Source organism: Pseudophryne corroboree, unplaced genomic scaffold, assembly GCF_028390025.1.
Source record: "Pseudophryne corroboree isolate aPseCor3 unplaced genomic scaffold, aPseCor3.hap2 scaffold_350, whole genome shotgun sequence".
NCBI lineage: Eukaryota > Metazoa > Chordata > Amphibia > Anura > Myobatrachidae > Pseudophryne > Pseudophryne corroboree.
Genome location: NW_026970011.1, coordinates 528,808 through 555,777, shown reverse-complemented (window position 1 = coordinate 555,777; position 26,970 = coordinate 528,808). Strand labels below are relative to the sequence as shown.

The window sequence follows — 26,970 nt, the reverse complement described above, 5'->3', positions numbered from 1 at the left end:
GGTTGATCCATTGTTCCTGCAGATTATACGGTAGTTTCTGCACTATAGGGTTAACGCCTCTGGCTGTGTCAAGGAAGGCAAGTCCTGGTAAATCTCCCTCACATTTAGCTACTTGAAGTTCTTTTAGTAAGTCACTTAGTTCTCTGAGTCTCTGATAGCCTTTGTTGGGTAACCTGGGGAAATCGTCTATTCTTTTGAACAGAGCACTCTCTATTATCTCTGGTGAGCCATAGCACTCATTAAGTCTATCCCAGATCATCCTAAGTCCATTCTCAGGGTGGTTAATGTTAATCACTCTTATCCTTCTAGCATGTTCTGCAGATTCATTCCCAAGCCATTTAATTAAGAGGTCTATCTCTTCACTATGTGAAAGGTCTATTCCTCTGATAGCGTTTTGAAAAGAGGACTGCCAGGCTCTGAAGTTCTCAGGGCGATCATTGAACTTTGAAATACTAATCGTGACTAATTCACGGCGGGTGAGAAATTTAGCAAAGTCTAATGTGTCCTGATTGGCTCTTGGAGATGTCGGTACATTAACACGGTAGGTATATGGTGTGTAGTCATACCTGTTAGTGTTGTCTGGTTCCCGACGGTTGGTATCACACCGCTTCTGTGTGAAGTAGGCTGTGTCTTTCTTGGAGTTTGCAGATTCAGACATCTGAGGTGGGGAAGAGTTGTCCCTCATAGGTTCACAGTGTCTAGGATTCTCTTGCTTGCAAATGTGTGGTCTGTTGTCCACTGGTGGTGGCGCTGTAGAGTGTACTTGATTTGTTTGCATGAGGTCTGAATGCGTACCTTGTAAAGATGGAGGGTTGCTACTCCTTTTTGAGACTTGACGTACGTATTCTGATGTGCGTTGCAGTGAATCCTGAGATCCATTCTCTGTGTCAAGTACATTGGTTCTTCTTATATCAGGGAGTTCTGCAGTCTCCAAGATTTCTGCTTCAGCTATGGCAGCCGCTGCCTCCTTCTCTGCAGCGAGCTTCTCGCCGATTGCTTCTAAGCGTTTGCTCTCGATTTTTAATTGCATCTCCTGCTCGGCAAAGTTAGCCCTTACTTTTGCGGCTTCCGCTTTTGCACGTGCCATGATGGCTGCATTACTGACAGACAAGGATTTGGAGGAACCAGAGACTTGGGGCCTTGTTTTGTATGAGGATATCGTTTTCTGTGACATGGTGATCTGGTAGAGATGTTTGATTGTGTAGAGACTGCTGTAATGCTGTCTGCAAGTAACTGTTCAGACTGGTCGCAGATCTCTGAGGAGTCAGTATCTTTGAACTGTTATGAAGCTGCTTGACTGTGAAGAGACTGTTGTGTTGCCTTATAAGCGTGGCTGCACTGACTTGTACAGGTTTCTGTGTAGTCAAATGGCGGTACTCCTATTGCTGAGCTGCCATAGTTGGTAGACTGTATAGAAACTGTGTGGCTGTCATATGCAGATAGCTGTGGCTGGCAGTGTAACGGCTCTGTAAGTCAGTATATGTCCCCACTGCTGACAGGCAATGATTTACTGACGGAGTCAGTGTAAGAGAGTCCATCTGCTTGTAGCATTCGATGTTTTACTGTTCAGCTTCTCACTAAGCCCTTTCTGGCAAATTTGAAGCCTACAGTATAACCACCTTTACTTTTCAATAATCTGTTCAGAAGAGGTGTTTGTAGAACGGTGTTTTATTATTCAGTAAAGGGATCACAGATATGATGCGTTGATTTGATGTACAATACGATATGATGATATGTGATAATGAGGTAAAACTGTTAATGAAACAAGAATATGCAATTATGATATGCATGTGAAAAGCAAAATGGATATACACAAGTACATATAACATAGGCTGTGCAAACATGTGATTACATGTGCAAGTATAAACTACAGTGCAGCTAACATTACTCACTGGCTAAACAGGTTGAGATGAGACATTTAATATACAAACTCACCATCGAATGCTATATGAGAGTTGGACCCATGTAAAGCATGACTGTCTGGGACCATGAGGGAAGTAGAAAGGCTGATCCCAGCTTCTTCATCCCAGAATGCATTGCAAGACTGGCTACAAGAGGCTATGAGGGTCAAATTAATTGATGGGACTGACCACTAGATGGGGCAATAATACAACTTTCTGTAGTAAAAGTAATCAGATCTACACAAAGCAAATGCTGAAGGCATGACAGTGGTGCTGCAGGGCCCACACCCTTTTACTTGCCTTACTGAACAGCTCTGGAGCTGTTACAGTGCCCAGCTGCTGCAAGAAATCAGCTTGAATGCTTCAGGGGATGGGGCATGGCCAACATGAGCCCCACACCAAAGGAGGGTGGGGGTGTTTAATGCGAACTAGGGGTCATCCAAGCACCGCAAAAGGCCGCCATGCCCTGCATGCCCCTTTTCTCTTTTCATATGCAGATGAGGGTTCCAGCCAACTTTGGCCCACTGCTTGGATGACATCACCGTATGCAAATCCGTCTTCTGCAGACCTTCCCCCTGGAATGCTTGTACTAGTTGTTGCATATGGTTTGATATTTGATGGTGCTTCAATATTAGGCAGCCTTCCACCCTCCCATGTTCATCTGAACAGATGTGGTCTCCCTGCAGTTGTTGTCCCCAGACGAGAGTTCCCTTGTGCGTCCTCAGTTGAATCTCCTTAACTTGACGGGGGAGGGGCTGCCCGAGCAGCCACCCTCCCCAGCCCTATCCCAACTCATACTTATTTTGCATATGAGATCTCTTGATCATGAAGATTGTTCTCACAGGGTGAGGTTCATCCATTATATTTTAAAATAGGAAGGTACAAATTACATATTTGAATTGCATCTATGTGCTGGATTCAAATGTCCCCCCCCCCCTTCCTTTCTCAATTGTGCCCGTCAGCAGCTATTCTAAGGTTGCTGCCAATGGGTGTGACACATTAATTTCTTCTGTGGGGTACACTGGACTCCACAAGGATTCACATTGGGGTGTAGAGTAGGATCTTGATCTGAGGCACCAACCGGCTCAAAGCTTTTGACTGTTCCCAAGATGCTCAGCGCATCCTCCTCTATAACCCCGCTTCCATGAACAGGGAGCTCAGTTTGTAGTTGGTGCCTTCAGTAGCAGGCCACTTAACAGGGGCCTGCCTCAGGCAGCCTAATCTTAGCTATTAATTTTGACAAGAAAAGAAGAACTTGTTTTATGAGAATCTACAAGGGCTGCAGCAGGCTAGGTCTAATAGACATCTTTACTGCAGCTTCATCACTCCCAGCGGCGCTGTATACTCCCGTGCCCTGGTTGCTGGGTCACTGCAGCGGAGGCTCCAGTTTCTTCCTAAGGTCAGTCACACACACACCGCCCTTCCGGATCACGAGGCCGCTGATGAAGGGGAGCGTGGCCGTAGGGGGTGGACCGTGTGCGCACTGCGGTGGACACTGATTACTGGGCAGCCGCTCCACTAGCCACCAGGTACAGTTAAGGAGCACAGGTCTGGGAGTTTTACTCCTATATTATCCCAATTTTGTACTGCCCGCAGCGCATTGTGATAGGTAATAGGGCCTGATTCAGGTTGGATTGCAATCACAATAAGCGATCCAACTGCAAAAATTGCTAAGAGCATACGCATGTGCCTGCATTTTCTGCGGCACCCCGCAGAGAATGCGATCGCCTCTGCCTGTCAATCGGGGCGGGGGGGGGGAGAGGGGGGTCATCAACACTCCATTTCCAAGTCAGGGATGGAGCGGTGCGGGGGCAAGGCTTCAAAATGGGGTCTGCAGCGGAGGAGACACAGGGGGCGTGGTCACAGCGGCTGTATGACATCACATTCAGCCGCTGTGATCACAAAAATGGTGGCGGCTTCCTGCGCGCACATACAGTCTGCACCAGCAGGAGGCTACACCATTTTTTATGATCACGCTGAACTGCAGTGCGACTGCAATTACAGCATGGTCAAGAATGGAGGCGTCATGCTGGGTGGCCATGCCCTGTCACTGTGCAGGAGCCAGCACCGCACACACACTAGTCCCCGGGTGCAGCCCCCAACCCCCGGGACACCCGGAGCAACAAAATGTAGATTCAGGCCACCAGGCCACGCCCCTACCTATGAAACCATGCCTCCTTTTTACCATTGCACTGCTTATCTGCGCGCACTGCATTACAATCTCCCTCGCCACCTCTCTGGGTGTCACCAGTGATAGTGACACCTCTGCCATGCTTGTAGCAGCTGGTCCTAAGATCTACGCCTCAAGCCCTGAGTGTTTGCCCTTGTGACTTGTTGATCATCATAGCGAAGCAGATGCTTACAGAAAACTGCAGGGGCTTAGATTGAAAATAAAAAAATTGATGGGTATAAGGTAGAGAGGAGCGGGTTCGGTTCTCCGAGAACCGAATTCCCGACGAACTCCACGTGGTTTACACTGGTCCGAGGCAGGCTCGGTTGTTCCCGCCTGACTCGGAAAACCTGAACAAGGGAAAATGTCATCATCCCGCTGTCGGATTCTCGCGAGATTCGGATTCCATATAAAGAGCTGCGCGTTGCCGCCATTTTTACTCGTGCATTGAAGAGAGAGCGGAGAGGACGTGGCTATGTTCTCTCAGTGGAAATCTCAATATCAGTGCTCAGTATCAGTGGTTACTTATTGCTGCTCAGTAATACTAGTAGTGTGTCTCTCCTGCTCAGTGTCAGTTCTCAGTAGTATCCTCATCAGTGCTCAGTATCACTGCTCATTGTCTTGTGCTGCATTGTGGTGCTCAGCATACTACAGTACATTACTAATAGTCCAGTGCTGCATCTTGCTGCTCAGTGTCAGTTCTAGTATCCTCATCAGTGCTCACTATCACTGCTCATTACATTGTGGTGTTCTGTATACTACAGTAACATAGTAATATAGTAACATATAGTAACATAGTTTTTGAGGTTGAATAGAGGCAAATTGCCCATCGTGTTCAACCTGTTTTAAGTTGTGATGATTCTACATACTTGCTGAATAATGTTTTATGACTAGTTAGCTACTATAACTCATGTTACCCCCGGATTAACCATGTTGATATTTTAAGTATTATAACCTTGGATAGCTTTTTCATTCAGAAATGTATCCATTCCTTTTTTAAATCCAATTACAGAGTCCGCCATTACCACCTTCCCTGGCAGGGAATTCCACATCCTGATTGCCCTAACAGTGAAGATCATAGTATCTCACCTGGCAGGTAAGTAGGAGTTGGGCTAGAGCTGTGGAGGATTGCTACTCGGGCACCCCCTGTCAAGTGAAGGAGATCCAACTGAGGCAGCACAAGGGAACTCTCGAAAGAAGAACAAGGCTAGAGGAAGATCTGAGACAAAGAAATCTGACTTTTACCAGAGCTGACCAGAGGAAAGCACAAACACAGTCCCCCACTACCACAAATAATGCAGTCGAGTTTCCCACATTTGGGGAAATCACAGGGGTCAGCATACCCAGAGTGCAATGAATGAACCTCACCCTGGGAGAACAATCTTCATGACCATGGTATCGCCTATGCAAAATAAGTATGATTTGGGATAGGGCTGGGGAGGGCCGCTGCTCAGGCACATCTCTGTCAAGTAAAGGAGATTCAACTGAGGCAACACAAGGGAACTCTCATCTGGGGACAACAACTGCAGGGAGAACACATATTTTCAGATGAACATGGGAGGGCAGAAGGCTGCCTAATACTGAAGCACCCCCAAACAACAAACCAAATGCAACTACTAGTGCAAGCATTCCTGGGGGAAGGCCTGCAGCAGATGGATTTGCATATGGTGATGTCATCCAAGCAGTGGGTCAAAGTTGGCTTCAACCCTCGTCTGCATATGAAAATAAAAAAGGGGTGTGCAGGGCATGGCGGCCTTTTGCGGCGCTTGGATGACCCCTAGTTCGCATTAAACACCTCCACCTTCCTTCGGTGTGGGGCTCATGTTGGCTATGCCCCAGCCCCTGAAGCATTCAAGCTGATTTCTTGCAGCAGCTGGGCACTGTAACAGCTCCAGAGCTGCTCTGTAAAGCAAGTAAAAGGGTGTACCTGTAGTTTGCATTGTGCGTTGGAAGGCACAAAGAAAGCAGACGGGAGAAGTCAGGATAGTGCACAAGGGCATAGAAGGGAGCGGCTCAAGAAAAGAGAAGTGGAAACAGACAGCAAACTAGGCTGGAGAGAGACCTGAGACAAAGAGATCTGAATTATACGAGAGCCGACCAGAGGAAACACAAATTATGTAATCAAGTGTCCCACATTTGGGGAACACGTAGGAGCAGCACACCCAGAGTGCATTGCCCTGGGAGAAGCACCTTCCTGATCATAGTATCTCACCTGGCAGGTAAGTAGGAGTTGGGCTAGAGCTGGGGAGGGTCGCTGTTCGGGCACCCCCCTGTCAAGTGAAGGAGATCCAACTGAGGCAGCACAAGGAAACTCTCAAAAAAAGAACAAGGCTAGAGGTAGATCTGAGACTAAGAAATCTGACTTTTACCAGAGCTGACCAGAGGAAAGCACAAACACAGTCCCCCACTACCACAAATAATGCAGTCGAGTTTCCCACATTTGGGGAAATCACAGGGGTCAGCATACCCAGAATGCAATGAATGAACCTCACCCTGGGAGAACAATCTTCATGACAATGGTATCTCCTATGCAAAATAAGTATGATTTGGGATAGGGCAGGGGAGGGCCGCTGCTCAGGCACATCTCTGTCAAGTAAAGGAGATTCAACTGAGGCAGCACAAGGGAACTCTCATCTGGGGACAACAACTGCAGGGAGAACACATATTTTCAGATGAACATGGGAGAGCAGAAGGCTGCCTAATACTGAAGCACCCCCAAACAACAAACCAAATGCAACAACTAGTACAAGCATTCCTGGGAAAAGGTCTGCAGAAGACGGATTTGCATACGGTGATGTCATCCAAGCAGTGGGCCAAAGTTGGCTGGAACCCTCATCTGCATATGAAAAGAGAAAAGGGGTATGCAGGGCATGGCGGCCTTTTGCGGCGCTTGGATGACCCTTAGTTTGCATTAAACACCTCCACCCTCCGTCGGTGTGGGGCTCATGTTGGCTATGCCCCAGCCCCTGAAGCATTCAAGCTGATTTCTTGCAGCAGCTGGGCACTGTAACAGCTCCAGAGCTGCTCTGAAAGGCAAGTAAAAGGGTGTGGGCCCTGCAGCACTACCTGTAGTTTGCATTGTGCGTTGGAAGGCACAAAGTAAGCAGACAGGAGAAGTCAGGAGAGTGCACAAGGGCATAGAAGGCAGCGGCTCAAGAAAAGAGAAGTGGAAACAGACAGCAAACTAGGCTGGAGAGAGACCTGAGACAAAGAGATCTGAATTATACGAGAGCCGACCAGGGGAAACAAATTATGCAGTCAAGTTTCCCACATTTGGGGAAATCGCAGGAGCAGCACACCCAGAGTGCAATGGGTGAGCCTTGCCCTGGGAGAAGCACCTTCATGATCATAGTATCTCACCTGGCAGGTATGTAGGAGTTGGGCTAGAGCTGGGGAGGGTCGCTGCTCGGGTACCCCCCTGTCAAGTGAAGGAGATCAAACTGAGGCAGCACAATGGAACTCTCGAAAGAAGAACAAGGCTAGAGGAAGATCTGAGACAAAGAAATCTGACTTTTACCAGAGCTGACCAGAGGAAAACACAAACACAGTCCCCCACTACCACAAATAATGCAGTTGAGTTTCCCACATTTGGGGAAATCACAGGGGTCAGCATACCCAGAATGCAATGAATGAACCTCACCCTGGGAGAACAATCTTTATGACCATGGTATCTCCTATGCAAAATAAGTATGATTTGGGATAGGGCTGGGGAGGGCCGCTGCTCAGGCACATCTCTGTCAAGTAAAGGAGATTCAACTGAGGCAGCACAAAGGAACTCTCATCTGGGGACAACAACTGCCGGGAGAACACATATTTTCAGATGAACATGGGAGGGCAGAAGGCTGCCTAATACTGAAGCACCCCAAACAACAAACCAAATGCAACAACTAGTACAAGCATTCCTGGGGGAAGGTCTGCAGAAGACGGATTTGCATACAGTGATGTCATCCAAGCAGTGGGCCAAAGTTGGCTGGAACCCTCATCTGCATATGAAAAGAGAAAAGGGGTATGCAGGGCATGGCGGCCTTTTGCGGCGCTTGAATGACCCTTAGTTCGCATTAAACACCCCCACCCTCCTTCGGTGTGGGGCTCATGTTGGCCATGCCCCAGCCCCTGAAGCATTCAAGCTGATTTCTTGCAGCAGCTTGGCACTGTAACAGCTCCAGAGCTGCTCTGTAAGGCAAGTAAAAGGGTGTGGGCCCTGCAGCACTACCTGTAGTTTGCATTGTGCATCGGAAGGCACAAAGTAAGCAGACAGGAGGAGAAGTCAGGATAGTGCACAAGGGTGTAGAAGGGAGGGGCTCAAGAAAAAAGAAGTGGAAACAGACAGCAAACTAGGCTGGAGAGAGACCTGAGACAAAGAGATCTGAATTATATGAGAGCCGACTAGGGGAAACACAAATTATGCAGTCAAGTTTCCCACATTTGGGGAAATCGCAGGGGCAGCACACCCAGAGTGCAATGGGTGAGCCTTGCCCTGGGAGAAGCAACTTCATGATCATAGTATCTCACCTGGCAGGTAAGTAGGAGTTGGGCTAGAGCTGGGGAGGGTCGCTGCTCGGGCACCCCCCTGTCAAGTGAAGGAGATCCAACTGAGGCAGCACAATGGAACTCTTGAAAGAAGAACAAGGCTAGAGGAAGATCTGAGACAAAGAAATCTGACTTTTACCAGAGCTGACCAGAGGAAAGCACAAACACAGTCCCCCACTACCACAAATAATGCAGTCGAGTTTCCCACATTTGGGGAAATCACAGAGGTCAGCATACCCAGAACGCAATGAATGAACCTAACCCTGGGAGAACAATCTTCATGACCATGGTATCTCCTATGCAAAATAAGTATGATTTGGGATAGGGCTGGGGAGGGCCGCTGCTCAGGCACATCTCTGTCAAGTAAAGGAGATTCAACTGAGGCAGCACAAGGGAACTCTCATCTGGGGACAACAACTGCAGGGAGAACACATATTTTCAGATGAACATGGGAGGGCAGAAGGCTGCCTAATACTGAAGCACCCCCAAACAACAAACCAAATGCAACAACTAGTGCAAGCATTCCTGGGGGAAGGCCTGCCGCAGATGGATTTGCATATGGTGATGTCATCCAAGCAGTGGGTCAAAGTTGGCTTCAACCCTCGTCTGCATATGAAAAGAGAAAAGGGGCATGCAGGGCATGGCGGCCTTTTGCGGCGCTTGGCTGACCCCTAGTTCGCATTAAACACCTCCACCCTCCGTCGGTGTGGGGCTCATGTTGGCTATGCCCCAGCCCCTGAAGCATTCAAGCTGATTTCTTGCTGCAGCTGGGCACTGTAACAGCTCCAGAGCTGCTCTGTAAGGCAAGTAAAAGGGTGTGGGCCCTGCAGCACTACCTGTAGTTTGCATTGTGCGTTGGAAGGCACAAAGTAAGCAGACAGGAGAAGTCAGGAGAGTGCACAAGGGCATAGAAGGCAGCGGCTCAAGAAAAGAGAAGTGGAAACAGACAGCAAACTAGGCTGGAGAGAGACCTGAGACAAAGAGATCTGAATTATACGAGAGCCGACCAGGGGAAACACAAATTATGCAGTCAAGTTTCCCACAGGAGTATATAGGATACGACCGAGTGGTACCTGACGACATAGATACTAACAGCTATTTAATAACATTACGCTAGAAAGTGATTATTAGCAACATATATATCTATATAAACAACCCCGCCAGGGTTGTGCCTTCAAAAATAATCACACACGGACACGCTTTTTAAACCTTTTTTTCACATCTCTTTATTCTTCTTATGCACATGTATGTTAGTTCTGTGATTTTAACCTTTATGTTTCACTGCAGTTTGGGATAATAATATTAATATTTATCCAATTTTAATACATACTTAATAAAGGTTATATTTTATGATTCATTCATTCTGTCCAGTGCGTCAACAGTGCAGATTTCTTCTTGTTTTTTCTCCCAAATTCTATAACAATGACAGTAAATGTTGTTTCTTTTCAAACATAACTTTCTTGACCATGCTTCTTTCTTGAAAGATCTGGGAGCACATGGAAAACAGTACAAACCATGCAGTATCACAAGAGCCTTTATTTGATCTTTCATGAAGATAGAGCAGAATTGAGGACACGTCAACAATTTCTGCCGAAGGTGGTTCATCTTTCCACATGGTGCCTTTGGCCACTGACACCTTCGTTGAGTCAAAGTCTCTGGCTGTGGTCAGAACTTTGAAAATTTATGTCACCAGAACGGTTCAGATTAGGAAAACAGAGGCTCTGTTTGTCCTGTATGCTCCCAACAGGATTGGGTGTCCTGCTTCCATGTAGACCATTATGCGCTGGATCTGTGGTAAGATTCAGCATGCTCATTCCACGGCAGGATTGCCGTTACTGAATTAGGTGAAGACCCATTCTACTAGAAAGGTGGGTTCATCCTGGGCAGCTGGTCAGGGAGTCTCGGCATTGCAACTTTGCCGAGCAGCTATTTAGTAAACACTTTTGCTAAGTTTTAAAAGTTTTAGAGTAAAGGAGATTCAACTGAGGCAGCACAAGGGAACTCCCATCTGGGGACAACAACTGCAGTGAGAACACATATTTTCAGATGAACATGGGAGGGCAGAAGGCTGCCTAATACTGAAGCACCCCCAAACGACAAACCAAATGCAACAACTAGTACAAGCATTCCTGGGGGAAGGTCTGCAGAAGACGGATTTGCATACAGTGATGTCATCAAAGCAGTGGGCCAAAGTTGGCTAAAACCCTCATCTGCATATGAAAAGAGAAAAGGGGTATGCAGGGCATGGCGGCCTTTTGCGGCGCTTGGATGACCCTTAGTTCGCATTAAACACCCCCACCCTCCTTCGGTGTGGGGCTCATGTTGGCCATGCCCCAGCCCCTGAAGCATTTAAGCTGATTTCTTGCAGCAGCTTGGCACTGTAACAGCTCCAGAGCTGCTCTGTAAGGCAAGTAAAAGGGTGTGGGCCCTGCAGCACTACCTGTAGTTTGCATTGTGCATTGGAAGGCACAAAGTAAGCAGACAGGAGGAGAAGTCAGGATAGTCCACAAGGGTATAGAAGGGAGGGGCTCAAGAAAAAAGAAGTGGAAACAGACAGCAAACTAGGCTGGAAAGAGACCTGAGACAAAGAGATCTGAATTATATGAGAGCCGACCAGGGGAAACACAAATTATGCAGTCAAGTTTCCCACATTTGGGGAAATCGCAGGGGCAGCACACCCAGAGTGCAATGGGTGAGCCTTGCCCTGGGAGAAGCATCTTCATGATCATAGTATCTCACCTGGCAGGTAAGTAGGAGTTGGGCTAGAGCTGGGGAGGGTCGCTGCTCGGGCACCCCCCTGTCACACCCAGGTGAGATACTATAATCAGGACGGTGCTTCTCCCAGGGCAAAGCTCACCCATTGCACTCTGGGTGTGCTGCTCCTACGATTTCCCCAAATGTGGGACACTTGACTGCATAATTTGTGTTTCCTCTGGTCGGCTCTCGTATAATTCAGATCTCTTTGTCTCAGGTCTCTCTCCAGCCTAGTTTGCTGTCTGTTTCCACTTCTTTTTTCTTGAGCCCCTACCTTCTATACCCTTGTGCACTATCCTGACTTCTCCTCCCGTCTGCTTACTTTGTGCCTTCCAATGCACAATGCAAACTACAGGTAGTGCTGCAGGGCCCACACCCTTTTACTTGCCTTACAGAGCAGCTCTGGAGCTGTTACAGTGCCCAGCTGCTGCAAGAAATCAGCTTGAATGCTTCATGGGATGGGGCATGGCCAACATGAGCCCCACACCAAAGGAGGGTGGGGGTGTTTAATGCGATCTAGGGGTCATCAAAGCACCGCAAAAGGCTGCCATGCCCTGCACGCCCCTTTTCTCTTTTCATATGCAGATGAGGGTTGAAGCCAACTTTGACCCACTGCTTGGATAACATCACCATATGCAAATCCATCTGCTGCAGGCCTTCCCCCAGGAATGCTTGCACTAGTTGTTGCATTTGGTTTGTTGTTTGGGGGTGCTTCAGTATTAGGCAGCCTTCTGCCCTCCCATGTTCATCTGAAAATATGTGTTCTCCCTGCAGTTGTTGTCCCCAGATGAGAGTTCCCTTGTACTGCCTCAGTTGAATCTCCTTTACTTGACAGAGATGTGCCTGAGCAGCGGCCCTCCCCAGCCCTATCCCAAATCATACTTATTTTGCATAGGAGACACCATGGTCATGAAAATTGTTCACCCAGGGTGAGGTTCATTCATTGCATTCTGGGTATGCTGACCCCTGTGATTTCCCCAAATGTGGGAAACTCGCCTGCATTATTTGTGGTAGTGGGGGACTGTGTTTGTGTTTTCCGCTGTTCAGCTCTGGTAAAAGTCAGATTTCTTTGTCTCAGATCTTCCTCTAGCCTTGTTCTTCTTTCGAGAGTTCCATTGGGCTGCCTCAGTTGGATCTCCTTCACTTGACAGGGGGGTGCCCGAGCAGCGACCCTCCCCAGCTCTAGCCCAACTCCTACTTACCTGCCAGGTGAGATACTATGATCTTGAAGGTGCTTCTCCCAGGGCAAGGCTCACCCATTGCACTCTGGGTGTGCTGCCCCTGCGATTTCCCCAAATGTGGGAAACTTGACTGCATAATTTGTGTTTCCCCTGGTCGACTCTCGTATAATTCAGATCTCTTTGTCTCAGGTCTCTCTCCAGCCTAGTTTGCTGTCTGTTTCCACTTCTCTTTTCTTGAGCCGCTCCCTTCTATGCCCTTGCGCACTATCCTGACTTCTCCCGTCTGCTTACTTTGTGCCTTCCAACGCACAATGCGAACTACAGGTAGTGCTGCAGGGCCCACACCCTTTTATTTGCCTTACAGAGCAGCTCTGGAGCTGTTACAGTGCCCAGCTGCTGCAAGAAATCAGCTTGAATGCTTCAGGGGCTGGGGCATAGCCAACATGAGCCCCACACCGAAGGAGGGTGGAGGTGTTTAATGCGAACTAGGGGTCATCCAAGCGCCGCAAAAGGCCGCCATGCCCTGCATAACCCTTTTCTCTTTTCATATGCAGATGAGGGTTCCAGCCAACTTTGGCCCACTGCTTGGATGACATCACCGTATGCAAATTCGTCTCCTGCAGACCTTCCCCCAGGAATGCTTGTACTAGTTATTGCATATGGTTTGATATTTGATGGTGCTTCAGTATTAGGCAGCCTTCCGCCCTCCCATGTTCATCTGAAAAGATGTGGTCTCCCTGCAGTTGTTGTCCCCAGACGAGAGTTCCCTTGTGCCTCCTCAGTTGAATCTCCTTAACTTGACGGGGGAGGGGCTTGCCCGAGCAGCCACCCTCCCCAGCCCTATCCCAACTCATACTTATTTTGCATATGAGATCTCTATATCATGAAGATTGTTCTCACAGGGTGAGGTTCATCCATTATATTTTAAAATAGGAAGGTTCAAATTACATATTTGAATTGCATCTATGTGCTGGATTCAAATGTCCCCCCCCCCCCCTTCCTTTCTCAATTGTGCCCGTCAGCAGCTATTCTAAGGTTGCTGCCAATGGGTGTGACACATTAATTTCTTCTGTGGGGTACACTGGACTCCACAAGGATTCACATTGGGGTGTAGAGTAGGATCTTGATCTGAGGCACCAACCGGCTCAAAGCTTTTGACTGTTCCCAAGATGCTCAGCGCATTCTCCTCTATAACCCCGCTTCCATGAACAGGGAGCTCAGTTTGTAGTTGGTGCCTTCAGTAGCAGGCCACTTAACAGGGGCCTGCCTCAGGCAGCCTATTCTTAGCTATAAATTTTGACAAGAAAATAAGAACTTTTTTTTATGAGAATCTACAAGGGCTGCAGCAGGCTAGGTCTAATAGACATCTTTACTGCAGCTTCATCACTCCCAGCGGCGCTGTATACTCCCGTGCCCTGGTTGCTGGATCACTGCAGCGGAGGCTCCGGTTTCTTCCTAAGGTCAGTCACACACACACCGCCCTTCCGGATCACGAGGCCGCTGATGAGGGGGAGCGTGGCCGTAGGGGGTGGACCGTGTGCGCACTGGCGTGGACACTGATTACTGGGCAGCCGCTCCACAAGCCACCAGGTACAGTTAAGGAGCACAGGTCTGGGGGTTTTTCTCCCATATTAAACCAATTTTGTACTGCCCGCAGCGCATTGTGATAGGTAATAGGGCCTGATTCAGGTTGGGTTGCAATCACAATAAGCGATCCAACTGCAAAAATTGCTAAGAGCATACGCATGTGCCTGCATTTTCTGCGGCACCCCGCAGAGAATGCGATCGCCTCTGCCTGTCAATCGGGGCAGGGGGGGAGAGGGGGGTCAGCAACACTCCATTTCCAAGTCAGGGATGGAGCGGTGCGGGGGCAAGGCTTCAAAATGGGGTCTGCAACGGAGGAGACACAGGGGGCGTGGTCACAGCGGCTGTATGACATCACATTCAGCCGCTGTGATCACAAAAATGGTGGCGGCTTCCTGCGCGCACATACAGTCTGCACCAGCAGAAGGCTACACCATTTTTTATGATCACGCTGAACTGCAGTGCGAGTGCAATTACAGCATGGTCAAGAAGGGAGGTGTCATGCTGGGTGGCCATGTCCTGTCACTGTGCAGGAGCCAGCACCGCTCACACACTAGTCCCCGGGTGCAGCCCCCAAACCCCGGGACACCCGGAGCAACAAAATGTAGATTCAGGCCACCAGGCCACGCCTCTACCTATGAAACCATGCCTCCTTTTTACCATTGCGCTGCTTATCTGCGCGCACTGCATTACAATCTCCTTCGCCACCTCTCTGGGTGTCACCAGTGATAGTGACAGCTCTGCCATGCTTGTAGCAGCTGGTCCTAAGATCTACGCCTCAAGCCCTGAGTGTTTGCCCTTGTGACTTGTTGATCATCATAGCGAAGCAGATGCTTACAGAAAACTGCAGGGGCTTAGATTGAAAATAAAAAAAATTATGGGTATAAGGTAGAGAGGAGCGGGTTCGGTTCTCCGAGAACCGAATTCCCCACGAACTCCACGTGGTTTACACTGGTCCGAGGCAGGCTCGGTTGTTCCCGCCTGACTCGGAAAACCTGAACAAGGGAAAATGTCATCATCCCGCTGTCGGATTCTCGCGAGATTCGGATTTCATATAAAGAGCTGCGCGTTGCCGCCATTTTTACTCGTGCATTGAAGAGAGTGGAGAGGACGTGGCTATGTTCTCTCAGTGGAAATCTCAATATCAGTGCTCAGTATCAGTGGTTACTTATTGCTGCTCAGTAATACTAGTAGTGTGTCTCTCCTGCTCAGTGTCAGTTCTCAGTAGTATCCTCATCAGTGCTCAGTATCACTGCTCATTGTCTTGTGCTGCATTGTGGTGCTCAGCATACTACAGTACATTACTAATAGTCCAGTGCTGCATCTTGCTGCTCAGTGTCAGTTCTAGTATCCTCATCAGTGCTCACTATCACTGCTCATTACATTGTGGTGTTCTGTATACTACAGTAACATAGTAATATAGTAACATATAGTAATATAGTTTTTGAGGTTGAAAAGAGGCAAATTGCCCATCGTGTTCAACCTGTTTTAAGTTGTGATGATTCTACATACTTGCTGAATAATGTTTTATGACTAGTTAACTACTACAACTCATGTTACCCCCGGATTAACCATGTTGATATATTAAGTATTATAACCTTGGATAGCTTTTTCATTCAGAAATGTATCCATTCCTTTTTTAAATCCAATTACAGAGTCCACCATTACCACCTTCCCTGGCAGGGAATTCCACATCCTGATTGCCCTAACAGTGAAGATCATAGTATCTCACCTGGCAGGTAAGTAGGAGTTGGGCTAGAGCTGTGGAGGATTGCTGCTTGGGCACCCCCTGTCAAGTGAAGGAGATCCAACTGAGGCAGCACAAGGGAACTCTCGAAAGAAGAACAAGGCTAGAGGAAGATCTGAGACAAAGAAATCTGACTTTTACCAGAGCTGACCAGAGGAAAGCACAAACACAGTCCCCCACTACCACAAATAATGCAGTCGAGTTTCCCACATTTGGGGAAATCACAGGGGTCAGCATACCCAGAATGCAATGAATGAACGTCACCCTGGGAGAACAATCTTCATGACCATGGTATCTCCTATGCAAAATAAGTATGATTTGGGATAGGGCTGGGGAGGGCCGCTGCTCAGGCACATCTCTGTCAAGTAAAGGAGATTCAACTGAGGCAGCACAAGGGAACTCTCATCTGGGGACAACAACTGCAGGGAGAACACATATTTTCAGATGAACATGGGAGGGCAGAAGGCTGCCTAAAACTGAAGCACCCCCAAACAACAAACCAAATGCAACTACTAGTGCAAGCATTCCTGGGGGAAGGCCTGCAGCAGATGGATTTGCATATGGTGATGTCATCCAAGCAGTGGGTCAAAGTTGGCTTCAACCCTCGTCTGCATATGAAAAGAAAAAAGGGGTGTGCAGGGCATGGCGGTCTTTTGCGGCGCTTGGATGACCCCTAGTTCGCATTAAACACCTCCACCCTCCTTCGGTGTGGGGCTCATGTTGGCTATGCCCCAGCCCCTGAAGCATTCAAGCTGATTTCTTGCAGCAGCTGGGCACTGTAACAGCTCCAGAGCTGCTCTGTAAAGCAAGTAAAAGGGTGTGGGCCCTGCAGCACTACCTGTAGTTTGCATTGTGCGTTGGAAGGCACAAAGTAAGCAGACGGGAGAAGTCAGGATAGTGCACAAGGGTATAGAAGGAGGGGCTCAAGAAAAAAGAAGTGGAAACAGACAGCAAACTAGGCTGGAGAGAGACCTGAGACAAAGAGATCTGAATTATATGAGAGCCGATCAGGGGAAACACAAATTATGCAGTCAAGTTTCCCACATTTGGGGAAATCGCAGGGGCAGCACACCCAGAGTGCAATGGGTGAGCCTTGCCCTGGGAGAAGCATCTTCATGATCATAGTATCTCACCTGGCAGGTAAGTAGGAGTTGGGCTAGAGCTGGGGAGGGTCGCTGCTCGGGCACCCCCCTGTCAAGTGAAGGAGATCCAACTGAGGCAGCACAAGGGAACTCTCGAAAGAAGAACAAGGCTAGAGGAAGATCTGAGACAAAGAAATCTGACTTTTACCCGAGCTGACCAGAGGAAAGCACAAACACAGTCCCCCACTACCACAAATAATGCAGTTGAGTTTCCCACATTTGGGGAAATCACAGGGGTCAGCATACCCAGAATGCAATGAATGAACCTAACCCTGGGAGAACAATCTTCATGACCATGGTATCTCCTATGCAAAATAAGTATGATTTGGGATAGGGCTGGGGAGGGCCGCTGCTCAGGCACATCTCTGTCAAGTAAAGGAGATTCAACTGAGGCAGCACAAGGGAACTCTCATCTGGGGACAACAACTGCAGGGAGAACACATATTTTCAGATGAACATGGGAGGGCAGAAGGCTGCCTAATACTGAAGCACCCCCAAACAACAAACCAAATGCAACTACTAGTGCAAGCATTCCTGGGGGAAGGCCTGCAGCAGATGGATTTGCATATGGTGATGTCATCCAAGCAGTGGGTCAAAGTTGGCTTCAACCCTCGTCTGCATATGAAAAGAAAAAAGGGGTGTGCAGGGCATGGCGGCCTTTTGCGGCGCTTGGATGACCCCTAGTTCGCATTAAACACCTCCACCCTCCTTCGGTGTGGGGCTCATGTTGGCTATGCCCCAGCCCCTGAAGCATTCAAGCTGATTTCTTGCAGCAGCTGGGCACTGTAACAGCTCCAGAGCTGCTCTGTAAAGCAAGTAAAAGGGTGTGGGCCCTGCAGCACTACCCGTAGTTTGCATTGTGCGTTGGAAGGCACAAAGTAAGCAGACGGGAGAAGTCAGGATAGTGCACAAGGGTATAGAAGGGAGGGGCTCAAGAAAAAAGAAGTGGAAACAGACAGCAAACTAGGCTGGAGAGAGACCTGAGACAAAGAGATCTGAATTATATGAGAGCCGACCAGGGGAAACACAAATTATGCAGTCAAGTTTCCCACATTTGGGGAAATCGCAGGGGCAGCAGACCCAGAGTGCAATGGGTGAGCCTTGCCCTGGGAGAAGCATCTTCATGATCATAGTATCTCACCTGGCAGGTAAGTAGGAGTTGGGCTAGAGCTGGGGAGGGTCGCTGCTCGGGCACCCCCCTGTCAAGTGAAGGAGATCCAACTGAGGCAGCACAAGGGAACTCTCGAAAGAAGAACAAGGCTAGAGGAAGATCTGAGACAAAGAAATCTGACTTTTACCAGAGCTGACCAGAGGAAAGCACAAACACAGTCCCCCACTACCACAAATAATGCAGTTGAGTTTCCCACATTTGGGGAAATCACAGGGGTCAGCATACCCAGAATGCAATGAATGAACCTAACCCTGGGAGAACAATCTTCATGACCATGGTATCTCCTATGCAAAATAAGTATGATTTGGGATAGGGCTGGGGAGGGCCGCTGCTCAGGCACATCTCTGTCAAGTAAAGGAGATTCAACTGAGGCAGCACAAGGGAACTCTCATCTGGGGACAACAACTGCAGGGAGAACACATATTTTCAGATGAACATGGGAGGGCAGAAGGCTGCCTAATACTGAAGCACCCCCAAACAACAAACCAAATGCAACAACTAGTAAAAGCATTCCTGGGAGAAGGTCTGCAGAAGACGGATTTGCATACGGTGATGTCATCCAAGCAGTGGGCCAAAGTTGGCTGGAACCCTCATCTGCATATGAAAAGAGAATAAGGGTTATGCAGGGAATGGCGGCCTTTTGCGGCGCTTGGATGACCCCTAGTTCGCATTAAACACCTCCATTCTCCTTCGGTGTGGGGCTCATGTTGGCTATGCCCCAGCCCCTGAAGTATTCAAGCTGATTTCTTGCAGCAGCTGGGCACTGTAACAGCTCCAGAGCTGCTCTGTAAGGCAAGTAAAAGGGTGTGGGCCCTGCAGCACTACCTGTAGTTCGCATTGTGCGTTGGAAGGCACAAAGTAAGCAGACGGGAGAAGTCAGGATAGTGCGCAAGGGCATAGAAGGGAGCGGCTCAAGACAAGAGAAGTGGAAGCAGGCAGCAAACTAGGCTGGAGAGAGACCTGAGACAAAGAGATCTAAATTATACGAGAGCCGACCAGGGGAAACACAAATTACGCAGTCAAGTGTCCCACATTTGGGGAAATCGCAGGAGCAGCACACCCAGAGTGCAATGGGTGAGCCTTGCCCTGGGAGAAGCACCTTCATGATCATAGTATCTCACCTGGCAGGTAAGTAGGAGTTGGGCTAGAGCTGGGGAGGGTTGCTGCTCGGGTACCCCCCTGTCAAGTGAAGGAGATCCAACTGAGGCAGCACAAGGGAACTCTCGAAAGAAGAACAAGGCTAGAGGAAGATCTGAGACAAAGAAATCTGACTTTTACCAGAGCTGACCAGAGGAAAGCACAAACACAGTCCCCCACTACCACAAATAATGCAGTTGACCAGTGTAAACCACGTGGCGTTCGTGGGGAATTCGGTTCTCGGAGAACCGAACCCACTCCTCTCTACCTTATACCCATCAATTTTTTTATTTTCAATCTAAGCCCCTGCAGTTTTCTGTAAGCATCTGCTTCGCTATGATGATCAACAAGTCACAAGGGCAAACACTCAGGGTGTGAGGCGTAGATCTTAGGACCAGCTGCTACAAGCATGGCAGAGGTGTCACTATCACTGGTGACACCCAGAGAGGTGGCGAGGGAGATTGTAATGCAGTGCGCGCAGATAAGCAGCGCAATGGTAAAAAGGAGGCATGGTTTCATAGGTAGGGGCGTGGCCTGGTGGCCTGAATCTACATTTTGTTGCTCCGGGTGTCCCGGGGGTTGGGGGCTGCACCCAGGGACTAGTGTGTGAGCGGTGCTGACTCCTGCACAGTGACAGGGCATGGCCACCCAGCATGACGCCTCCCTTCTTGACCATGCTGTAATTGCAGTCGCACTGCAGTTCAGCGTGATCATAAAAAATGGTGTAGGCTCCTGCTGGTGCAGACTGTATGTGCGCGCAGGAAGCCGCCACCATTTTTGTGATCACAGCGGCTGAATGTGATGTCATACAGCCGCTGTGACCACGCCCCCTGTGTCTCCTCCGTTGCAGACCCCATTTTGAAGCCTTGCCCCCGCACCGCTCCATCCCTGACTTGGAAATGGAGTGTTGCTGACCCACCTCTCCCCCCCTTCCCCGCCCCGATTGACAGGCAGAGGCGATCACATTCTCTGCGGGGTGCCGCAGAAAATGCAGGCACATGCGTATGCTCTTAGCAATTTTTGCAGTTGGATCGCTTATTGTGATTGCAATCCAACCTGAATCAGGCCCTATTACCTATCACAATGCGCTGCGGGCAGTACAAAATTGGGTTAATATAGGAGAAAAACCCCCAGACCTGTGCTCCTTAACTGTACCTGGTGGCTAGTGGAGCGGCTGCCCAGTAATCAGTGTCCACCGCAGTGCGCACACGGCCCACCCCCTACGGCCTCGCTCCCCTTCATCAGCGGCCTCGTGATCCGGAAGGGTGGTGTGTGTGTGACTGACCTTAGGATGAAACCGGAGCCTCCGCTGCAGTGACCCAGCAACCAGGGCACGGGAGTATACAGCGCCGCTGGGAGTGATGAAGCTGCAGTAAAGATGTCTATTAGACCTAGCCTGCTGCAGCCCTTGTAGATTCTCATAAAACAAGTTCTTCTTTTCTTGTCAAAATTAATAGCTAAGAATAGGCTGCCTGAGGCAGGCCCCTGTTAATTGGCCTGTTACTGAAGGCACCAACTACAAACTGAGCTCCCTGTTCATGGAAGCGGGGTTATAGAGGAGAATGCACTGAGCTTCTTGGGAACAGTCAAAAGCTTTGAGCCGGTTGGTGCCTCAGATCAAGATCCTACTCTACACCCCAATGTGAATCCTTGTGGAGTCCAGTGTACCCCACAGAAGAAATTAATGTGTCACACCCATTGGCAGCAACCTTAGAATAGCTGCTGACGGGCACAATTGAGAAAGGAAGGGGGGGGGGGGGACATTTGAATCCAGCACATAGATGCAATTCAAATATGTAATTTGTACCTTCCTATTTTAAAATATAATGGATGAACCTCACCCTGTGAGAACAATCTTCATGATCAAGAGATCTAATATGTAAAATAAGTATGAGTTGGGATAGGGCTGGGGAGGGTGGCAGCTCGGGCAGCCCCTCCCCCGTCAAGTTAAGGAGATTCAACTGAGGAAGCACAAGGGAACTCTCGTCTGGGGACAACAACTGCAGGGAGACCACATCTTTTCAGATGAACATGGGAGGGCGGAAGGCTGCCTAATACTGAAGCACCATCAAATATCAAACCATATCCAACAACTAGTACAAGCATTCCTGGGGGAAGGTCTGCAGCAGAAGGATTTGCATACGGTGATGTCATCCAAGCAGTGGGCCAAAGTTGGCTGGAACCCTCATCTGCATATAAAAAGAGAAAAGGGGCATGCAGGGCATGGCGGCCTTTTGCAGTGCTTGGATGACCCCTAGTTCGCATTAAACACCCCCACCCTCCTTTGGTGTGGGGCTCATGTTGGCCATGCCCCATCCCCTGAAGCATTCATGCTGATTTCTTGCAGCAGCTGGGCACTGTAACAGCTCCAGAGCTGCTCTATAAGGCAAGTAAAAGGGTGTGGGCCCTGCAGCACCACCTGTAGTTCGCATTGTGCGTTGGAAGTCACAAAGTAAGCAGACGGGAGGAGAAGTCAGGATAGTACACAAGGGCATCCTTTTCTCTTAGTCCGTAGAGGATGCTGGGGTCACATTAAGAACCATGGGGTATAGACGGGATCCGCAAGAGACATGGGCACTTTAAGACTTTCAAAGGGTGTGAACTGGCTCCTCCCTCTATGCCCCTCCTCCAGACTCCAGTTATAGGAACTGTGCCCAGGGAGACGGACATTTCGAGGAAAGGATTTATTGTTAAACTAAGGTGAGCATCTTACCAGCTCACACCTTAAGCATGCCGCAGAACGTGGCATTCAACAGAACACAAGCCAACGGCATGAACAATTGCAGCAAAAAGCTGACCAGAACCGTAACACAACATGTGTATAACCACAAGTAATAACTGCAGACACAGTATGGACTGGGACGGGTGCCCAGCATCCTCTACGTACTAAGAGAAAAGGATTTACCGGTAGGTATTAAAATCCTATTTTCTCATACGACCTAGAGGATGCTGGGGTCACATTAAGAACCATGGGGTTATACCAAAGCTCTTGAACGGGTGGGAGAGTGCGTACGACTCTGCAGCACCGAATGACCCAACTTGAGGTTATCATCAGCCAAGGTATCAAACTTGTAAAACTTAGCAAAAGTGTTTACTAAATAGCTGCTCGGCAAAGTTGCAATGCCGAGACTCCCCGACCAGCTGCCCAGGATGAACCCACCTTTCTAGTAGAATGGGTCTTCACCTAATTCAGTAACGGCAATCCTGCCGTGGAATGAGCATGCTGAATCTTACCACAGATCCAGCGCATAATGGTCTGCATGGAAGCAGGACACCCAATCATGTTGGGAGCATACAGGACAAACAGAGCCTCTGTTTTCCTAATCTGAACCGTTCTGGTGACATAAATTTTCAAAGTTCTGACCACAGCCAGAGACTTTGACTCAACGAAGGTGTCAGTGGCCAAAGGCACCATGTGGAAAGATGAACCACCTTCGGCAGAAATTGTTGACGTGTCCTCAATTCTGCTCTATCTTCATGAAAGATCAAATAAAGGCTCTTGTGATACTGCATGGTTTGTACTGTTTTCCATGTGCTCCCAGATCTTTCAAGCAAGTAGCATGGTCAAGAAAGTTCTGTTTGAAAAGAAACAAACATTTACTGTCATTGTTATGCAAATAAACTTACATTAAAGCTAACAAGAAAGCACACTCGTTCTGTCTTTAAACTGATAAAAGAAACCCCAATAATATGGGGCATGCAAAAATTGAGATAAAACTCAGTTTTGCTCCTCTCCACGGAAATCTTTAATAAAAGGCGAAATATTTGTTAGTTCTGAAGAGAAACCAGAGCATGACCAAGATTCCACCTGTCGCCTGAGTGCCATGCCAGCAGTTCTCATTCAGCTCAAAGTGAGCACCCAATTTGAATGAAAGAAAGCAGATTTCTCACCAGGCTTCCCCTTGCTATAAACATGGTTTGTACTCTTTTCCATGTGCTCCCAGATCTTTCAAACAATTAGTGTGGTCAAGAAAGTTCTGTTTGAAAAGAAACAAACATTTACTGTCATTTCTATGCAAATGAGCTTACATTAAAGCACACTCGTTCTATCTTTAAACCAATAAAATAAAACCCCAATAAGATGGGGCATGCAAAAATTGAGATAAAACTCAGTTTTGCTCCTCTCCACGGAAATCTTTAGTAAAAGGCGAAAGATTTGTTCGTTCTGAAGAGAAACCACAGCATGACCAAGATTCTACCTGTCGCCTGAGTGCCATGCCAGCAGTCCTCATTCAGCTCAAAGTGAGCACCCAATTTGAAAGAAAGAAAGCAGATTTCTCACCAGGCTTCCCCTTGCTATAAACATGGTTTGTACTCTTTTCCATGTGCTCCCAGATCTTTCAAGCAATTAGTATAGTCAAGAAAGTTCTGTTTGAAAAGAAACAAACATTTACTGTCATTTCTACGCAAATGAGCTTACATTAAAGCACACTCGTTCTATCTTTAAACTGATAAAAGAAACCCCAATAAGACGGGGCATGCAAAAATTGAGATAAAACTCAGTTTTGCTCCTCTCCACGGAAATCTTTAGTAAAAGGCGAAAGATTTGTTCATTCTGAAGAGAAACCAGAGCATGACCAAGATTCCACCTGTCGCCTGAGTGCCATGCCAGCAGTCCTCATTCAGCTCAAAGTGAGCACCCAATTTGAAAGAAAGAAAGCAGATTTCTCACCAGGCTTCCCCTTGCTATAAGCATGGTTTGTACTCTTTTCCATGTGCTCCCAGATCTTTCAAGCAATTAGTATGGTCAAGAAAGTTCTGCTTGAAAAGAAACAGACATTTATTGTCATTGTTATGCAAATAAACTTACATTAAAGCTAACAAGAAAGCACACTCGTTCTGTCTTTAATCCGATAAAAGAAACCCCAATAATATGGGGCATGCAAAAATTGAGATAAAACTCAGTTTTGCTCCTCTCCACGGAAATCTTTAGTAAAAGGCGAAAGATTTGTTCGTTCTGAAGAGAAACCAGAGCATGACCAAGATTCCACCTGTCGCCTGAGTGCCGTGCCAGCAGTCCTCATTCAGATCAAAGTGAGCGCCCAATTTGAAAGAAAGCAGATTTCTCACCTGTCTTCTCCTTGCTATAAGCATGGTTTGTACTGTATTCCATGTGCTCCCAGATCTTTCAAGCAAGTAGCATGGTCAAGAAAGTTCTGTTTGAAAAGAAACAAACATTTACTGTAATTTCTATGCAAATGAGCTTACATTAAAGCACACTCATTCTATCTTTAAACCGATAAAAGAAACCCCAAAAAGATGGGGCATGCAAAAATTGAGATAAAACTCGGTTTTGCTCCTCTCCACGGAAATCTTTAGTAAAAGGCGAAAGATTTGTTCGTTCTGAAGAGAAACCAGAGCATGACCAAGATTTTTATCTGAAAATATGTGTTCTCCCTGCAGTTGTTGTCCCCAGATGAGAGTTCCCTTGTGCTGCCTCAGTTGAATCTCCTTTACTTGACAGGGGGATGCTCGAGCAGCGACCCTCCCCAGCTCTAGCCCAACTCCTACTTACCTGCCAGGTGAGATATGACAATGCTAAATTCCTTTGTCGTATAATCAACCCTTACGAAGCTAAGAACACTGTACGCTGTTTGCTTAAGAAGTACCGTAATGGTACGCTATCTGCGTAGCGATCGCTCAGCCGTAGGCGAGACGCTCAAGCGTCACGTTCGCTCACGGCCTAGTGATCACAGGACACGTTATTGGTTATGTCTAGGGGAAAGATTCGCTGTAACGTAGCGTACGCTCGAGACCACGAGGAGGTCACCAGCGGTGCAGACGCTCACAGCACAATACCTTTATATTTAAACCTTTTAACAATGTAATGCGCTATATACCTTAATGTGAATACAGGGTGTAAATGCAACTTTGTGTAGCCTGACTACCTACAAAGCTGTTTGAGCGTCACCGACGCTCAAGTGAACACTTAACACTATAGTAAATACACAGATACTGTTTTAGGGTTCCAAAGCCTATTATCTGTATTATATCTAGTATACTTGTAAAAGAGTAACACAGTACAAATGATACACTACAATATAACAAAGCCTTCCTAACCAAACACCTAACTAAGGGATAAACTACAATACTATCCTGGCCTAACACAATACAATACAATACTATAAAGTTTAGTCTAGGGGAGTTACGAGAGAAAAGAGAAAATAGAGAGAGAGAAATAGACACAGAGGGAGAGAGAGGAATTGGCTCACAGAAAGACAATGATTACGGAGAGAACTTACGCACAAAGGGTATGATCGCCTGCGCCTCGATATCCAGCTCCCGATTATCAGCAGATAACCGTTGATGAGAGAGTGAGAGCTGGATGTGGTCGGCCTGCCTATTTATGCCCCACACACAATGCAATCTCCTGGTCCTACAATCCTTCAGTTTATTGGACACAGGAATTCGGCCCTGTACTGTAACCAAAGGTCATAGGTTGATTCATACAGGTGGGCTGTGCTGAGTTTAAACGGCTCAGGTGGGTGGGAAACTGGGTTTCCCGCCGCATACCTGAGTATGGGTAAATAATAGAAATGGACATAAACTTCTTATGTTCATAACTATTCGCACGAGCGATTAATACGCTCCAAACCAACACCGGAATATTGCTAATTAAATACTCTTCCGATGGGTATCAAACACTGCTGTATGACTCCTGTTAGACCCTTCGTGCAATACAAAGAGGGATTCCTCCGCTCAGGGACATTCTATCTAAACCAAACTTACAGAAACTATTGAGGGGAACATGATCTATAAACGACATTAATTGTGAACCTTTGTAACGAATGAGTCGCACGCTACGATCACATAAACTCTACCGTAAATGCGCATACTGCGCGTGCGAGTGCACGCTATTGCGGGTATGCGCTTCCACGGGAGAGCGTACGCATGCGCAGCACGGACCAGTGTGCGGTGCAAATATGGCAGTGTGCATTGAGACATTTTTCTGACTTCGACAGTCCACCCTTTGGCAGTCAATAATAACTGCCACAAAATATTTAAGGAGAAAAATGTAAGTCAGGGGTTAATTGATTTCCATGGTGGGGAAAGGAGGAAGAATGGAGTAGGTGTGAAGAGAGTATGACCTAGTGAGAAAGCAGGAGCATGTGTGTATGAGTCCATGTTTGGGGGGGTCATGTATCATCGTGCCGTACGTGTGGTAAATCAAGCTTCGAGGTATTGCGAAGTATACATTTGAATTCCTTCTTATCCTGTGGTACAGGTCTGTGGATGGGCTGTCAAACTCTACCGAGCTCATTTCGGCTGTGGTTGTAACACAATGGGGATGCACATTTTAGTTGATGATACATGAATTGGGGGGGTATGTGGTTGCTGCTATCTGTGCCTGTATTCCCTATCGACTATGTGTGTTATTACCTGAGGGTTGCAGAGATGAAGATAAAGAACACTTACGAAAAATGCAATGATATTCTATGTCAGGTTAATGTACGTTCGTCGATTGAGGTCCTGATTGGTGTCGTTTGATTGCAGTCTTCTTCTTTGTGCTTTTGCTCATAAATCGTGAGTAAAGCAAACAACGTCCATGGATTTACAAAAAAATGTTGGGCTAGCGTGATTTTAAAGTTCCTAGGGAAACTGGGGTACCCATGGCATTGTCCATAAAATCTTGTATATCAGGTCGTCTGCTCT

The 26,970-nt window shown here is 47.8% G+C and overlaps 16 non-coding genes and 5 pseudogenes across 16 annotated transcripts; 3 read left to right on the top strand and 18 right to left on the bottom strand.

Annotated features, from left to right (window-relative positions):
* Nucleotides 1–5,326: 5,326 nt before the first annotated feature.
* On the bottom strand, nucleotides 5,327–5,490 carry LOC135020366 (U1 spliceosomal RNA). The gene has a single exon (XR_010217796.1). It is a non-coding gene; the product is annotated as a U1 spliceosomal RNA (small nuclear RNA).
* A 960-nt stretch (nucleotides 5,491–6,450) lies between these two features.
* LOC135020400 (U1 spliceosomal RNA) lies at nucleotides 6,451–6,614 on the bottom strand. Its single transcript, XR_010217828.1, has one exon. It is a non-coding gene; the product is annotated as a U1 spliceosomal RNA (small nuclear RNA).
* A 697-nt stretch (nucleotides 6,615–7,311) lies between these two features.
* Nucleotides 7,312–7,446, bottom strand: LOC135020651 (U1 spliceosomal RNA; annotated as a pseudogene).
* A 152-nt stretch (nucleotides 7,447–7,598) lies between these two features.
* On the bottom strand, nucleotides 7,599–7,762 carry LOC135020393 (U1 spliceosomal RNA). Its single transcript, XR_010217821.1, has one exon. It is a non-coding gene; the product is annotated as a U1 spliceosomal RNA (small nuclear RNA).
* Nucleotides 7,763–8,463: 701 nt separating this feature from the next.
* Nucleotides 8,464–8,598, bottom strand: LOC135020601 (U1 spliceosomal RNA; annotated as a pseudogene).
* A 152-nt stretch (nucleotides 8,599–8,750) lies between these two features.
* On the bottom strand, nucleotides 8,751–8,914 carry LOC135020454 (U1 spliceosomal RNA). Its single transcript, XR_010217882.1, has one exon. It is a non-coding gene; the product is annotated as a U1 spliceosomal RNA (small nuclear RNA).
* A 2,299-nt stretch (nucleotides 8,915–11,213) lies between these two features.
* LOC135020554 (U1 spliceosomal RNA) lies at nucleotides 11,214–11,355 on the bottom strand (annotated as a pseudogene).
* Nucleotides 11,356–11,403: 48 nt separating this feature from the next.
* LOC135020702 (U1 spliceosomal RNA) lies at nucleotides 11,404–11,559 on the top strand. The gene has a single exon (XR_010218056.1). It is a non-coding gene; the product is annotated as a U1 spliceosomal RNA (small nuclear RNA).
* Nucleotides 11,560–12,233: 674 nt separating this feature from the next.
* LOC135020486 (U1 spliceosomal RNA) lies at nucleotides 12,234–12,397 on the top strand. Its single transcript, XR_010217911.1, has one exon. It is a non-coding gene; the product is annotated as a U1 spliceosomal RNA (small nuclear RNA).
* A 152-nt stretch (nucleotides 12,398–12,549) lies between these two features.
* On the top strand, nucleotides 12,550–12,712 carry LOC135020545 (U1 spliceosomal RNA). The gene has a single exon (XR_010217968.1). It is a non-coding gene; the product is annotated as a U1 spliceosomal RNA (small nuclear RNA).
* A 3,306-nt stretch (nucleotides 12,713–16,018) lies between these two features.
* Nucleotides 16,019–16,182, bottom strand: LOC135020425 (U1 spliceosomal RNA). The gene has a single exon (XR_010217853.1). It is a non-coding gene; the product is annotated as a U1 spliceosomal RNA (small nuclear RNA).
* Nucleotides 16,183–16,852: 670 nt separating this feature from the next.
* LOC135020540 (U1 spliceosomal RNA) lies at nucleotides 16,853–17,015 on the bottom strand. The gene has a single exon (XR_010217964.1). It is a non-coding gene; the product is annotated as a U1 spliceosomal RNA (small nuclear RNA).
* A 152-nt stretch (nucleotides 17,016–17,167) lies between these two features.
* Nucleotides 17,168–17,331, bottom strand: LOC135020361 (U1 spliceosomal RNA). Its single transcript, XR_010217791.1, has one exon. It is a non-coding gene; the product is annotated as a U1 spliceosomal RNA (small nuclear RNA).
* Nucleotides 17,332–18,023: 692 nt separating this feature from the next.
* LOC135020646 (U1 spliceosomal RNA) lies at nucleotides 18,024–18,165 on the bottom strand (annotated as a pseudogene).
* Nucleotides 18,166–18,317: 152 nt separating this feature from the next.
* Nucleotides 18,318–18,481, bottom strand: LOC135020360 (U1 spliceosomal RNA). Its single transcript, XR_010217790.1, has one exon. It is a non-coding gene; the product is annotated as a U1 spliceosomal RNA (small nuclear RNA).
* A 693-nt stretch (nucleotides 18,482–19,174) lies between these two features.
* On the bottom strand, nucleotides 19,175–19,316 carry LOC135020633 (U1 spliceosomal RNA; annotated as a pseudogene).
* A 3,679-nt stretch (nucleotides 19,317–22,995) lies between these two features.
* LOC135020743 (U5 spliceosomal RNA) lies at nucleotides 22,996–23,111 on the bottom strand. Its single transcript, XR_010218097.1, has one exon. It is a non-coding gene; the product is annotated as a U5 spliceosomal RNA (small nuclear RNA).
* Nucleotides 23,112–23,386: 275 nt separating this feature from the next.
* Nucleotides 23,387–23,502, bottom strand: LOC135020735 (U5 spliceosomal RNA). Its single transcript, XR_010218089.1, has one exon. It is a non-coding gene; the product is annotated as a U5 spliceosomal RNA (small nuclear RNA).
* A 274-nt stretch (nucleotides 23,503–23,776) lies between these two features.
* LOC135020724 (U5 spliceosomal RNA) lies at nucleotides 23,777–23,892 on the bottom strand. Its single transcript, XR_010218078.1, has one exon. It is a non-coding gene; the product is annotated as a U5 spliceosomal RNA (small nuclear RNA).
* A 286-nt stretch (nucleotides 23,893–24,178) lies between these two features.
* LOC135020709 (U5 spliceosomal RNA) lies at nucleotides 24,179–24,294 on the bottom strand. Its single transcript, XR_010218063.1, has one exon. It is a non-coding gene; the product is annotated as a U5 spliceosomal RNA (small nuclear RNA).
* A 270-nt stretch (nucleotides 24,295–24,564) lies between these two features.
* On the bottom strand, nucleotides 24,565–24,680 carry LOC135020714 (U5 spliceosomal RNA). Its single transcript, XR_010218068.1, has one exon. It is a non-coding gene; the product is annotated as a U5 spliceosomal RNA (small nuclear RNA).
* Nucleotides 24,681–26,970: the final 2,290 nt, after the last annotated feature.